This window comes from Cebus imitator, unplaced genomic scaffold (genome assembly GCF_001604975.1).
Source record: "Cebus imitator isolate Cc_AM_T3 unplaced genomic scaffold, Cebus_imitator-1.0 Scaffold110, whole genome shotgun sequence".
Taxonomy (NCBI): domain Eukaryota; kingdom Metazoa; phylum Chordata; class Mammalia; order Primates; family Cebidae; genus Cebus; species Cebus imitator.
In genome coordinates, this window is record NW_016107425.1 from 5544639 (window position 1) to 5559012 (window position 14374).

The following is a 14374-nucleotide window of genomic DNA, read 5'->3' on the forward strand; positions in this document are numbered from 1 at the left end:
AAGAAGCAAACATAAGTATATTTTCAAAAATAAATAAAACTATGAATTTAAAGGCCAAGTTATGTATAATATTTGCTTCTAACATCTATGGAAAATATTCTTCATGGTAGAGGTGATATCTGCAGATGAAGGGTAAAGGCAAATGAAAAATGGGTAAAGTAGGGCAGCTTGGATACTACAGAAAGCTACAGTTTATTTTTAAATTAATTCACACACAAAATGTTTTAATATTGATTTCTTTTTAAAATGCCCTTGAGATTTATTCCACATGATTCTTCCTATATGGAGGATTAGTTTCCCTGGCCTTCTATTGTTTGCTTTTCTTATATTTTAAAACACTGGTCTAATCATCTTTAGGAATCCAGAGAAGCAGTGGCCATGTCCACGCTGGAGCAGGTTGAGAGGTGAACTATTCCTTCTAATGTAACATAGAGTATTAGTTTCAACCCTGATTTCCACATGCTACATACAGTATACGTGCAGCCTTATGTGGTGGTAAAATACAAGTAAGAAATATGACTGTATCAAAAACAGATTATCATCAGGAATTGTGAGAAAGATAAAAAGTGGAATTTCTGTCAAGAAGAAAGAATGAGATGAGCTCTGCACTATGGATTTCAACTCTCCAGTCTGCATGTGACTGGGAGTGGTGCATGCTTCCAAGATACTAAAACGCCATTACCTTGACCGTCGACATGAAGTGATCAGAGTCATATTTATTGATGAAACTCTCAGCTCCCAACCTGCCGCACTCAGTGTGCATCATACAGCTGTCAGCAGAGCTAGGGCACCACAGCGATGAGTGCTTGTGACATTTCCCTTTCATAATTTATGAAAACAAAAGATCTTGAAGTTTGTAGGACACCAGAGTAATTTTAAAATAGTCTTTCACAAAGGCTATGTTGTGGTCTGTAAAATAAGCACTTTTCTGGCTTATGGTTTTTAGGACAATCAATTGCAAACCAAATTAGAACCATAAACACGGCCGTTATTTAAAAGATTCTAATCCTGACATGAGGGTTACGAGTACAACCAGCTATTTAGAGAGGTGGTTAATTACCATCATACCAGAGCATAATTCTCTTCATGGTATGTGATGGTTTCACCTACACGTGATTTCACAGGGTTTTATGAGTTTAAGACCCTAAAAATCCACTTAAGTATTTTACTTCTTCAAGGTAATATTTTTCATCTGTGACACTGCTTGGTAGCTGAAAGAGGCAGCATTATTTAAAACTAAAAATGTTAAGCAAGAGCAAAAGAATTAAGTCTTCCATGACAACTATTATATTAGATTTGCTTGAACAAGTCAGTAATGACCATGAACTGTAATTTTGTGGGGGGAGATCTCCCCAGTAAGAAATTACCCCTGGATGAACAGTAGCAAATTGTGCCATACTGTGAGATTTTTTTAGTGTACATATATATTTTTTAAAAGTAGAAAAAACACCATATGTGTCATATATGAATACATGCATTTTGGAATCAAGTGACCTTTATACTCAAGTTGTTCAAGTTCAAACTTAACCAAGTAAACGTCTTACAGAAATGCTAATCAGTTGCTTGGTTTTTATTTTGTGATGTGATGGAGAAGAGAAAAGAAGACTGGGGAGAAAGATCACTGGACATGTCCCATGATTAGACATATATGATAAAAGAAGTATGATTTTCACATCATCATTTCATTCTGCCTAGAATACTTATGCACCTACCTGTCAAACAGACTGTGGCTTATAACTATAGAATAACAAAAATCACATCAAATACGAATATGTTATCCGTAAATACATAAAATAATTTAACTATTAAAATTAATCTTAATATCTTGCATCATCTTTCCAAACAGAAGGCAATTTATGTTTCTATTCTACCCACTAAGGTAGAAATGCAATGCACACTTCTAAAGCTAATATCTAAACATATGGGAATTCCCGAAAATGACCTTGAAGCAATTAAGGGCATGTGTATTATATTTTTAAGGCCAGTATATCTTCCCCAGAAAAGGCCTCAATCCTTATTCAAGGGAAGAGGCTGGGGAAAAGATTGTCTTGCATTATATGTATGGAAAATGGGGGCACCCTGGCACTAGGGTCTCAACCTGGTGGAAGCAGCTATTTCTGTCATCTGACAGGCAGCCCAGAAAATATGGGGTGATGCCTCCCAGGCTGCAAAATCAGGAAAAAATGCCCAGAACCACTCCTCCTCCTGTGAGCTGGCGTCCCTGACAGAAAGGCAGTCCTTCTGTTCCCACACTCAGCCTAAGGCCACAGTTTTTACCTCCCTCACCGACACCCACCTGGAAGAAGACACAGGAATGGAGAAGAGCCTTTTGGACCTGAATGTGAGCAACACTGGTCCTCACTCCTGAAACACAACTCCAGCAGGGGCTACCGGTCCCTATGTGACTCATCCTAAACTTCCACTGCTGAAAGTCAGTTTTGATGAAGGATTACAGATTGTAGATAAGACTGAGAGAAAGAGGGATTGAAAGCAGGGACATTTTGACCTGGAGGCCAGGGGCCTCTGAGGTTGAGCTCTTTTTTATTCCTAGCTGTGACTTAGATCAGCTTGCTGATCTAATTGATCATAGATCAATGAGCCTCACAGAGATGATCTGAAGATTAATTGAGATAATGCACTGACCAAAGTGGCTGGCACATAGAAAGCCCTCAATAGGTAAGAGCTACTATTAGATTATTGTTGTTGTTCAATGCACAAGATACAAATGCCCCTGTGTATCTTGTATGTGTGTATGTGTATGAGTGTATGTGTGTGTCTCTCTCTCTTTGTGTGTACATATGTGTGTGTGTATGTCTGTGTTTGTGCACCTACTATATTTTCTCCTGGATCCAAAGTGTGCATGCCTAGTATCCAAAGGAGAATAAGAAGGAGATAACTGGGTATAAAACTGGAGAGAGGGGAAGAGAGAGAGGAGGAGGAGGAAGAGACAGAGAGAAAAGAGAGAAGGCGAGAGAGAGGAAGAGAATGGAAGAAGAAGGGAAGGAAGGAAGGTATACGAAAGAAAAAGAAAAAATATAAAAAGTCTTAGCACCTGACCCTCCTCCGTGACGTGGGCATTCTTTCAACTCTTCCCCTTCAGACCCTCCAAACTGGGGCACCAATCCCAATAGATGGGTGAGATCCCATCCAATTTATGCTGTCAGCTCATGTTCCAGATCCCCTCCCCCTTATTTGTATCTCGCAGTGATGAAGCCAGAGGAGCAGCGTAGCACGGGGGTTGAGATGAAGCCTGTCAGACAGCATCAGAGCTGAAAATTACAGCTGATTAAAGGAATAAAAAAAAAACTCCTGGATCGTTTGGTAGTCTCAAAATTGACAAGTTAAGGTGCTACCCCTTTAAATGTCTGGTTGGTCTCTCAGCTCTGAGATGGAGCTTTTTCTGGACCCTCGTTTATAACCCTGAGAAACAGAAAGGAGTGAACTCCCCACCTTTTATGAAGCTTTAAAAGCTTTGTTTTCACTCTCCAGTGTTTTTTAATCTTAAAAACAAAACACCAGGAAACTTCAGTTTGAGCATAAACAGCTCATTTTCCTAACAGGAGTAAAGCTTCAAAAGCCTAGGAAGCGGGTGAATGTGAATACTGGCAGCTGCAGTTTATTTTCCAAGAGGTTAAGAAAGCTGCAAAGCCCTGTTTCCCTTTCTAAAGGAGCATAGGAAACGATTTCCTTTGCAGTGGAAATAAAAACGTGAAGTTGGTACTTACCGACGGTCACACTAATATAATGCCCTCTAAAAAGCCTGCGATAACTGTATTCACAGCCATTAAATTCAGGGATGCGATGGAAGCTCGCAGTAACGCCGGCCTTATGGAGACTAGTGGTGCACGGCCTCAAATCTTCCTACTACGTACTGTTTTTCTGTTTGCTGCTCTTTATGGGTGCTCACAATTTTATTTTTTTATGGATGTTAAAACATTTATAACTGTGCAAGGTCAATGTAGAAAGCCTTGCATAGAAACTGAAACTGTACAAGTAGCCGCAAGGGATGGATTAAACCTAGAAGAAGTTAAAGTGAGCACTGCAAATGCGCAATGGCCATTTTAGGATGCTCATATCAAAATGGCAGCCTGGAATAGATAAGCCAATGACCACGAAGACTGTCATAGGATCAACCTGTGCCAGTGGCCAGGGTGGTGAGAAGAAGTTCTTAGGGCCTGGCCTGGTGACCTATAAGGACCTCCATTCTACTTTGTAACCCATTCTACTCTCAGTCTCTCTATCCCACCCCCATTTCTTCACAGATTACCCTACGGGTACCCCTTACCTCCCTGCATGGTGTTTCCTTGTCTCCAGGGTCCTGCCTCGGACCCAAACTGGCCACTTGTCTTAAAGATGCATGGAATTTTACTTAAAGACAGCTACTCTGAGTCTCCTATCGTCTGGTATGTGCTTGATAATTAATAGATTTCTCATGAAAAGATGAGAATACCCATTGCAATTTTTTCTTCAAACATGGGAAAGAATCAGCTTATAAACCAGCTGCACAAGGTTATCTCTGGTTAGCCTTCAACCCTATTTCACAGGACGGAGGGCCACAGTTAAGTCTCTCAGAGAAAATCCGCAAACCCAATGAGTTAACTGACAGGGTTGTTTGGAGCCACGAGAATGCAGGGAGCTGAATAGAAGGAAGGGGAGCAGGATTGTTTAATACGCCGGATTTTCATGGCCAATGCACATGAAGAAGGCTCCTGGGAAGAGCAGGAGGTTCTGTTCTTGAATTCACCATTTACTAGCTGTGCAACTACGGACAATTTACTTTACCGCTCAGTTCGTTAGTCTTTTCCTCTATAAAATGAGGATAAACCTACCTGCCCTGCTATCCAGCTGTAATATGCAGCACTACACCAATGTTAGATTTTGCCTATTTATCCAACAGAAAAATGAGCAAACCTCTAGAAAGAAGACTGGTCACACAAGGAAAAGACCATCACTCTAGTATCTGCTTCGACTGAGTTAATCTGCCTCCATTTCTTTATCTGTAAAATGGAGTAATAAGCCAGGCTTATTATGTTACAGAAGATAAAGTACTATTTATGAAAATGCTTTGAAAATGTCAAATGTTGTATAAATATGCAGTATTATTACTTCTATTTCACAATAGAAGGACTTTAAAAAAGTGTTCTGATGTCTGCATCTGATCTTTTTAGGCATGATTCTGTTTAAAACTTGATATTTCAATCAAATAAACACATAAACATTTAGCACATTCCCATGAAACACACAAAGTCTCAAAATATTATTTATGAATTTCTTTTTTCACAATGGCACATCCTCTCATAGTCTTCCTTCTAACAATAGTCACAGATTTGAAAGCAATGCCAGCCTTCATTTGAAAAGCAAGAAGTTGAGATTTTTGTCTGTGTGACCGGAAACAATGAGCTTGGCTGGTAGCTGTTATTAACATAGTCAATTCGGTAAGTTAACTGGACCAATGGCTGGTTCCTTTACTGAAAATCAAAATGAAGGGCCTCTCAGATCACAACAAAGCTTATGCCCTCAGGAGGATTTCAGTCTAGCTGGTCAGGACATGCACACAAAGGAGAAATTCAACATCTCTGTCATGTGTACAGGAGTGGCCTTCCACTGGATTTATTATTTTTTTCTTTTTACTACGAACCACTTTCAGAAGGATAAATTTGTTTCAGCCCTCACGATAATTATTGGCAGTATTTCTAAATCCTCTAACCTTTACCTGTTGCATGGGTAGATACATAAGGGCTTGAGGGTAATAATTTATGCCTAGCTTTTTTCCTCTTTTGACTTTAGTTTTGATATCACATCATGATTCAAAGCTTGGTGCACCATAAATTTTCTCCAAATGTGTAGTAATTCCTATGTGCAGTCCAAAGTTATGATTCATTTATACTGGAGTGACAGCATAATACCTAGGTGTCAGAATCCATTAAAACTGTTCAATGTCTTCTGTTTATTTTTAGAACGAATTGAGACTTAACTGATGGTGAAAAATATACAGTCAAGTGTGTTTACTTCACCTTTACAAAGAATCCGTTATAGTCCCAATTAATTTGTTATTCCTGTCACAACAGGTACTGAAAATTTCAAAACTGTCATTACTGTTTCTGCTTTTCTTTTGAGGCTCTGTGTTTATTTTTAACCCATTCAGAGATATCTGTCTGTTGTAAGCTAAGGATTTATCTCCGTGTGTGTGTGCATGTGTGTATGAGAGAGAGAAAGAGAAATAAAGAGAGAGGGAGAGAAAAGAATGATATAAGATAGGTAAGGCTGCACGTTATTTTCATTTGGTTAACATCACAGAGTGTGTGCTCAGAACGGCATAGCTTGGTACAGCTTCAGCACTAGAAATCCCTTTCCTTCTTCCAAAGTGTGATGTTCTCCTTTCTATTAACATTAAAGATTTCTTTCAGAATATATGGAGACTCAATCCAGGTAGAATAGACAATAGTAAAATTTGAAATGTTTTAAATGTGATCGTCATTGCCATCGAGGTATATTTTTTCCAGCATAACAAATATTGTTCTTATTTATTTCTGAACATTTTATATATGTCACTTCTAATGGGAAAGTCTGCAATGCATAGAGATAGAGAGGAATGGCTGTTAGTTCTTCCAGGCAAAAATCAAGTTTCATTCACTACTTTGTGGGCATGAATTCTCATTTGTAAGGAATTATTTTTGGTAATCTGAAAATAGAAAACATACAAAATGGAGCCTCATAACATAGAAATTATTTTTAAAAAGTATACACAAGACAATTTCGTCACCAAAAAAATCATCTGTCCTCAAGTCGATAATGATAAAATAATTAAAAAGTAATTTAGACATAGGCATGTGAGAGAGCAACCCACCCCTTCCGTGTTACTATTTCAGGAAGCTGACGATATGCTGATGTTACCAAGTGGTGAGGACCAGAATTCCCTATGCTCATTCCTTGGCATGGCACGCACCCTTGGGTAAAGAATGCTGTGAGGCTTAGAAGTGGGCACACAAGAGTCAGACTGCCTTGGTTTAAACCTCAGTACAGCTTTTGGCTTGAATTCGAATTTACTTAGCCATGTGTTTTAAATAGGCTGCTTAACCTCTGAGTCTCAGGTTTTTCTTTGAAAATGGGAATTATACTATTTTTAAGCTCCCAGGCTTGCAGTGTGAATTAAATAGCATAATGTATCAGAAGCACTTAACACAATTCCAGGTATGTGATAAGTTCATAATATGTGCTGGTTTTAATGTAACACTTAACTGAGGAAAGGCAAGATCTAAGTAACGTGGTCTGGAAAGGTTTGAGGATTCCCTGGGCTCAGAGGATCCCCAGTTCTAAAAGACAAGCAAAAGACCAGAGAGATCTTTTAGGATGGAAATGGGAACTAGGCAATGGAGCTGTGTAACGTGGGCTTAGCGCAGGGAGCAGAGGCACCTTCAACTGGCTGAGAGGGGCACTAAGGCAAAGTCAAGAGGGAGAGGCTGCCACCTCCAAGAATCCACAAGTCCTGGTTATGACCAATTTTCTGCTCCATAGTGGACACACCTTCAAACTTTTCTGGTGAATGTGCCACAGACAGACTGAATCAGACACAAAGGCAAGGAGCTGACACCTGATAATTTGTTCCAGGCAGGCAAGTCAATGTGCACCATGAGTTCAGCTGATAAGAACATATTATGGAGAATTTACCCATAGCCCACTTGTCTGAAAGGATTTAAGATGACACATCATAAGCTTTAAAAAATAAATTTTTAAAAAGGGACTGAAGTTAAGGGGAAATTGCAGTATAGAAAACCAGAGTAAGCCCTAACATTTGTTACGGTGAGTGCAAAATTTGTCTCTGAGCTTCTTGATAACCAAAGTAAAACATGTAGCCAGTCACATGTTAAAAAAGATGATAGCACAGTCATTCTTCCGGGAAGTCAACATATTTTGACATTAAATTCTGGAAGCTGTGCCTTACCTAAGGAAATCTATGGGGCTACTTTTCACTGACATATGACAAAAATTCTGTCCTTTGTGAAGTTTCTTTTGAAATTTCCAAACTTATCTCAACCCAACTAAGGAGGTAAGAGAACTATTAATTCCAAATCCAGAAAAGAAAAGTAGAGAATGTCCCTGGAAGCAGCTAGAGAAAGATAGGAGGGAGGAATGAGGAGTTGGTGAAGACAGATTCAGGCTGCTACAGAATTAGAGAGAGCTATGGCAGTTGAACTCTCTTGGCCTGCTTCTTACAACAGCAATGGAACTAAGGAAAGCCTGAAGAAATGCATAAATGAATCTCAAATATAGTAAGAGGTCAACTACTCAACAATCCATTAACTATGGTCAGTTTACATTGGCACATGGAGAGCTCTGCATGTGAACAATAATCTAATTCTATATATATATATATATTTTTTTTTTTGAGATGGAGTCTCACTCTGTCGCCCGGCTGGAGTGCAACGGCGCGACCTAGGCTCACTGCTAACTCTACCTCTCAGGTGCAAGCAATTCTCCTGCCTCAGCCTCCTGCATAGCTGGGATTACAGAGCTGCACCACCACGCCAGGCTAATTTTTGTGTTTTTAGTAAAGTCAGCGTTTCACCATGCTGGCCAGACTGGTCTTGAACTCCTGACCTCAGATGATCCACCCGCTTCAGCCTCCCAAAGTGCTGGGATTACAGGCGTGAGCCACTGTGCCTGGCCCTAATTGTATAATTTTTGATAATGAAAAATAGCTGAAGAATATCTATCATAAGCTAGTAGGGAAAAGAATTGCTTAATGTTTTTCAGGAGGTTGTATTTACATAAAACCAGATAATGCAGAGCAAATTTCAGTTTTTATTTTCTGGCACTGTACCACTGGATTTACCTCTTAAGCTTTGATTATAAATATCAAGACTCCACTCTGACTTCTCCATCTCCATACTTGGTGCTAGAGTTCAGGTCCCCAGTGTTTCTGGTCAGATCTACAGCAGTAGTCCCCAGTCTTCAACCTGCTGGTTCAAATCTCTGGCCTTCCTACCATTATCCTTCAGAGATACATATCTCGTCATGTTATTCCTGGGCTTAAGGTCCTGCAGGGCTTGCCAGCAGCCACAGCAGCGGCATTTCTCAGAAAGGCAGAGAAAGCGCTGCATGCTTTGGGCTTTGGCTTCTTCCCCAATTAGGACTTTAGGTCCCATCTTGCTGTGGATACCCCAATCTGCCCCTTTTAGCCCAGCTACTTGGAACCTCTTGCAACACCCCGTGTGGACGATGGCTCCTAATATCTCTGTGTCGTCCCTGCATGTTCCTGGAAGGCCCTTCCTGCAGGGCTTTCTGGTCAACTGGCATGTATCTTTCAAGACTTGAGATTTCAACACCACCTCCTCTCTAATAGTCTCTGTCACTTTCCAAGCTCCTGGATTCAACTTTCTATAGTATTCATATAGTATTGCAAAAGAATATGAGACTGTGCATTTGAATTGAACTTTCAGTTCGTTGTGAAGAGAGAGGGTATAAATACTAAATATTTCCAATATAGCTCTCCTAATCATGGGTGTCAGAGCTTATTAGCTGTTCAGAGTCCTCAGGGAACTTGACATAGCCAAGAGGACTTATTCTGCAAGGATCAGAGAAAGTATCAGCAGCACTTCCAGTCTGGTCATTTCTTAGTATATTTGATACTTCAAAGGGATTACTTACAGCTATGTGACAGTGGGCAGGTTGTTAACCTGTTGAGCCTCAGTTTTCCGTTTTGTAAAATGGGGATAATTAGATTACCTTCCTCACAGGATTGAGAGGATTAAACTGTCTAACATCTACAAAGTTCTTAAAACAATGCAGGCATATAGTAAAAACTATGGATTGAATATGTCCCACCAAAATTCTGATGTTGATGCCCTAACTCCCAATGTTGACTGAATTCGGTGATATGGCCTATTAGGAAGTAAGAAAGGTTAAGTGAGATTATAAGGGTGGCAGCTGGATCTGATGGGATTAGTGTCCTCAGAAGAGACCTTGTTTTTTCTCTCTCTCCTCACCTCCCTCCATCTCTTTTTCTCTCTCCCTCCTTCCATCTCTATTTCTCTCACACAACACACTCCTGTCTCTCCTTCCCTCCCTCTCCATGAAGACACAGAGAGAAGGCCACCATCTGTAAGCCAAGAAGAGAGCTCTCATCAGAAATGAAATCAGCTGGCACTCTGACCTCCAGAATTGTGAAAACCAAGTTTCTGTTGTTTAAGCCACCCAGCCTGTGGTATTTTGTTAGCACAGCCTGAGCAGACTGAGGCAGTAAGCACTTGGCAATTCTAGTCACTGTTGCTATTTTTATTTTTCGCTATCATATGTCTCCCACCAAAAGGGTCTCAAGCTCTTCTAATGGTCTTTGGGTGTTTTTCCTTTGCTTGGAAAACTACCAAAGGAAAAAAAAAAAGTCAACTAGGCCATTTTATTGCTATGTTTTCAAAGTGAAATTTAACATAGGGACTTCTAATAGTGGAAATGACCATATGCAGAGCAGCCTGTGTCATGCTCCTTTCTTGAGGTTTCCAGCTTGAGACCATCAGGCGGGTGACGAAGGTTTCGGTTTCCTGTGTAGAGCAAAGTGCCCCAGCTGACGGCAGACTATTCTTTCAATTCTGAATAAAATGAGTGGAAGGTATCTGAGAAATTCTGTTCTTTCTGCTTGAGTGAATACCTGTCATGCTTCTTACATCTGCTGAAGCAATTAACACACACAAAGCTATATTTGCTAAGCCAGTGCTCCCCAACAGGGGTGTTAGCTTATACCGGTGAATAGCAAAGACCTCTCTGAATTTTTCAGCAAGCTAGCATTTCCCTGAGCTCCTGTTCAGGCAGCCATGGAGCAACTCCTGCATATCTGCTTGGCACCCTCACCCTGCTCTCTTCTCCTTCATGTTGACTTTCCCCACAGTTAGAGCTACGGGTTTTCACCTGTAGACTCAACCAGACCTTGGCTCTGCTACAGATTTTACCCCCGCCCCCACCGCTAACAGAGGCTGTGGGTAGCCCAGGTTCTCCCAACCCTGGTTGTGCAGTAGCATCACCTGATGGAGCCTTTATTTTTTGAGACAGGTTCTTGCTTGCTCTGTCACCCAGGCTGCAGTGCAGTGGCTTGATCTTGGCTCACTGCAGCCTCTACTTCCCGAGCTCAATCCTCCCACCCCAGGCTCTGGGGTAGCTGAGACTATAGGTGCACACCACCATGGCCGGCTAATTTTTGAATTTTTTTGTAGAGACAGGGTTTTGCCTGTGGTCCAGACTGGTCTCAAACTCCTGGGTTCAAGTGATCCGCCTGCCTTGGCCTCCCAATGTTATCTGATAGAGCATTTTAAAAAACCACTGAAGGCTAAGACCAACCCCATGACAATTAATAGGAGAATCCAGTGGCTGAACATGGACAGTGATTATTTAAATATGTGGACCAAAGTTTTGAGTCCTGGGAGCAGGCTGAGTTCAGAAGCTCAGCTCCACTCTGATCTTGTATTCCAGTTCCATCCTGCAATCTCATCTTGTTTCCCAGTTTCAGTAACTGCTTCTTAATGTCATACCTCTGTGCCTGATTTATCAGCCGCTAACCAGGATTTTGTTCATAGTTCTTTTGGAATGGGCCCTTTCTTATTCTTATCAACCATCAGTCTCCCCCTCTCCAGGACCAAAGGGGTGTTCTTGAACCTCTGTCCTTATTGAGATAATGTCCAGCTGCCAAATCTTTCTTGTACTGGCCACACTTGCCTTCTGTGAGGTGCCTGCTGCTCCCCCCATGCTCTCACCCCCACTGCCTCAGTAGTGGAGTTGCTTGCCTGGGCCCTCTAGGGTCACCTGCGCACCTATCATTTGGACAACATACTGTGTCTATACCTGATGGAGTTCCTTCCATCAGCTGTAGGTTTTCCTGTCACTAACCTGAGTACATTCAAAGAAATGTCTTTTATTCTGAGATTATGTCATTCCTCACTTTTTGGTGTTATAATGCCCTTTCTTGAAATCATAGCCATAGTAGATGACAACTGCATCTTGACAAAAGAAAAAAAAATTTAAGAGAGCAAACTTATGAGTGCTCAAGGTTTTTTTGTTTTTGTTTTTTTTCTTTTCACATATTGAACAAAAAAATCCCCAGACTTGAGAACCACTGGGTTAGATGATCTCAAGCTATCTTCGCCTCCAAATGGTAGTTCAAGCATGACGGACAGGTCTTGTTCAAGATCTCCAGATCTCTCTCTGCTTATCAAGGTCAGTGCCCCTTTGCTGACACACAAGCTCCTGAACTTCCCTTTCCCAGATTACACATCCCTGAATTACAACTCCTTCTGTAGGTTGTCTTGGATAAAGTTCTCATTTCAACAAGCAACCTAAGAGCAAAACATTATCAATGATCGCCAAGGGGCCAGAGGTTTTACGGCTAAGAGGCACTTGATATCATCTAGATCTGTGTGTCCCAAGTCTAGGGGTTTTATGGTCTAGTAAGTTAAAAAAACAAACAAACAACTTTGGGGTATTTATAAGGTTGCTTGCTTTCTGTATCTTGCCAAGATGCAATCAACTATTGCCATCATTTCTTTTTTTAATAAAGGGCATTATGACACCAAAAAGTCAGGATGAACATAATCTCATATTAAAGGCAATCCTTTGAATGTAATTAGTGTTGTAAAAAACTGCCTATACTGTTCTTAGTTTTATTAGTTTGATGTACACCAGTGAAAACTTGGTCAGAGACTAGCATTAGTTCCCAGAGAGGTGATTGAGAATATCAATTTCATTCAACTCCTACATTTTACTGGTCAGGAAACTGAGACAAATAATTTTCCCCGGGTCACCCAGAGGTCAGCAGCAGAATCTGGACTAAAACCCAGCTCTCTTGACTGCCAAACCAGGCTGGTACTGTACATGTACTCTGAACCTCTCAGCTGCTGGGCCCTTCTCTCTCTTTTTCCTTCCTATTTTTCTATTTCTTTCTTCTTCTTTGAGACAGAGTCTTGCTCTGTCAACCAGGCCAGGCCAGGAGTGCAGTGGCACCATCTTGGCTCACTGTAGCCTCCACCTCCCGGGTTCAAGCAATTCTCCCGACTTAAGCCTCCCGAGTGGCTGGGATTACAGGCATACGTCACCACACCAGGCTAATTTTTGTATTTTTTTTTTTTAAGTAGAAATGGGGTTTCAGCATGTTGGTGAGTCTGGTCTCAAACTCCTGACCTCAAGTGACCCACTCACCTCAACCTCCCAAAGTACTGGGATTACAGGTGAGCTACTGTGTCTGGCCCCCTTTTTCTTTTTCGAGTCTACTCTGCTACTGGCCCCTACTCTCGGGTGCTAGCAAAACTGTCCCTCTGACATTTCTCATTCCCTGCTGCTTCAGTTAAAACAACAGATGGGAATAAGAAAGGAAATGATCATGACAGTTTTCATTCATTAACTGACCACTAAGTGCCAGGAACTGTGCTAGGCATATTACAAATGCTAGTTCAAAGCCTTTAATAAGCCTGAAAGATCAGTAGTAGTGTCTTAATTTGTCAGGTAAGAAAAATGAAGCAAAGAGCTCACTTCCCCCAAATTGTGTGGTAGTAAAATGTCAGAGCCCTGATTTAAAACCTAGTCAGCTCTGCTCCAAAGCCCTCTCTTCTTTGCATTACCTCTCACAACAGTAGATGGCCCAAATCAAAGATGCAGTTCTAGATTTTAAATATATAGAATCACAAGCATGCTTCTAGATCTTTGACTTTTTGCCTTTCTTCTTGTTAATATAGAGCAACTAGAAACCACACCCATAATTCCTGCCCCATGATCCTAAATGCACCTTGAAAATCCAACAGGATGCAGCTTACCACTTAAACCCAGCACTTGATAAATTAAAGAAGTAGCTAAAGAAACCAAATCTGTTTTTGAACTTAATGATCTCAGTGATCTCTGAAGGTTCCCCTGGATAATCCCAGAATTGCTCTAATCTGCATTTGTGCACATTGATTAGTACTTGTTATCTGGGCTAGTCCATCCAACACAGCCTAATCACTACAAAATGAGTGCTAGGACATGCTTTAATTCCCAGGTTATCTTATTATACAGAGGTATTGACGCTTATTGTTATTCTGGGGAGTTGGTGTCAGAAAACAGGGAATAGTTTGACAATCTTCGGAAGAAAGATTGAAAACTGGACTGGCATAAAAACCACTGAAATTTCTTGGTTTGAACTTGTATAGAAATTATTCTGCTGGATCAGGAAAGAGGCACAAAAAGACATACATATGGAATCCCAATTCGAATGTAAACCAAAAACACATCACTATCTGTTTACATAGATGAACTTCCCTTTCTCTCAACTCTCCCCTCCTCAGAAAGGGAAGCTACATTTACATAGGCATGGGTACATAATTTCTTTTTTCTTTTCTTTTCTTTTTTCTTTTTTTTTTTT

The 14374-nt window shown here is 40.8% G+C and overlaps 1 long non-coding RNA gene across 1 annotated transcript in view; it reads right to left on the reverse strand.

The window, feature by feature from the left end:
• Positions 1-14374, reverse strand: part of LOC119472636 — a 173033-nt gene that overhangs the window by 94877 nt on the left and 63782 nt on the right. The window lies entirely within an intron of this gene.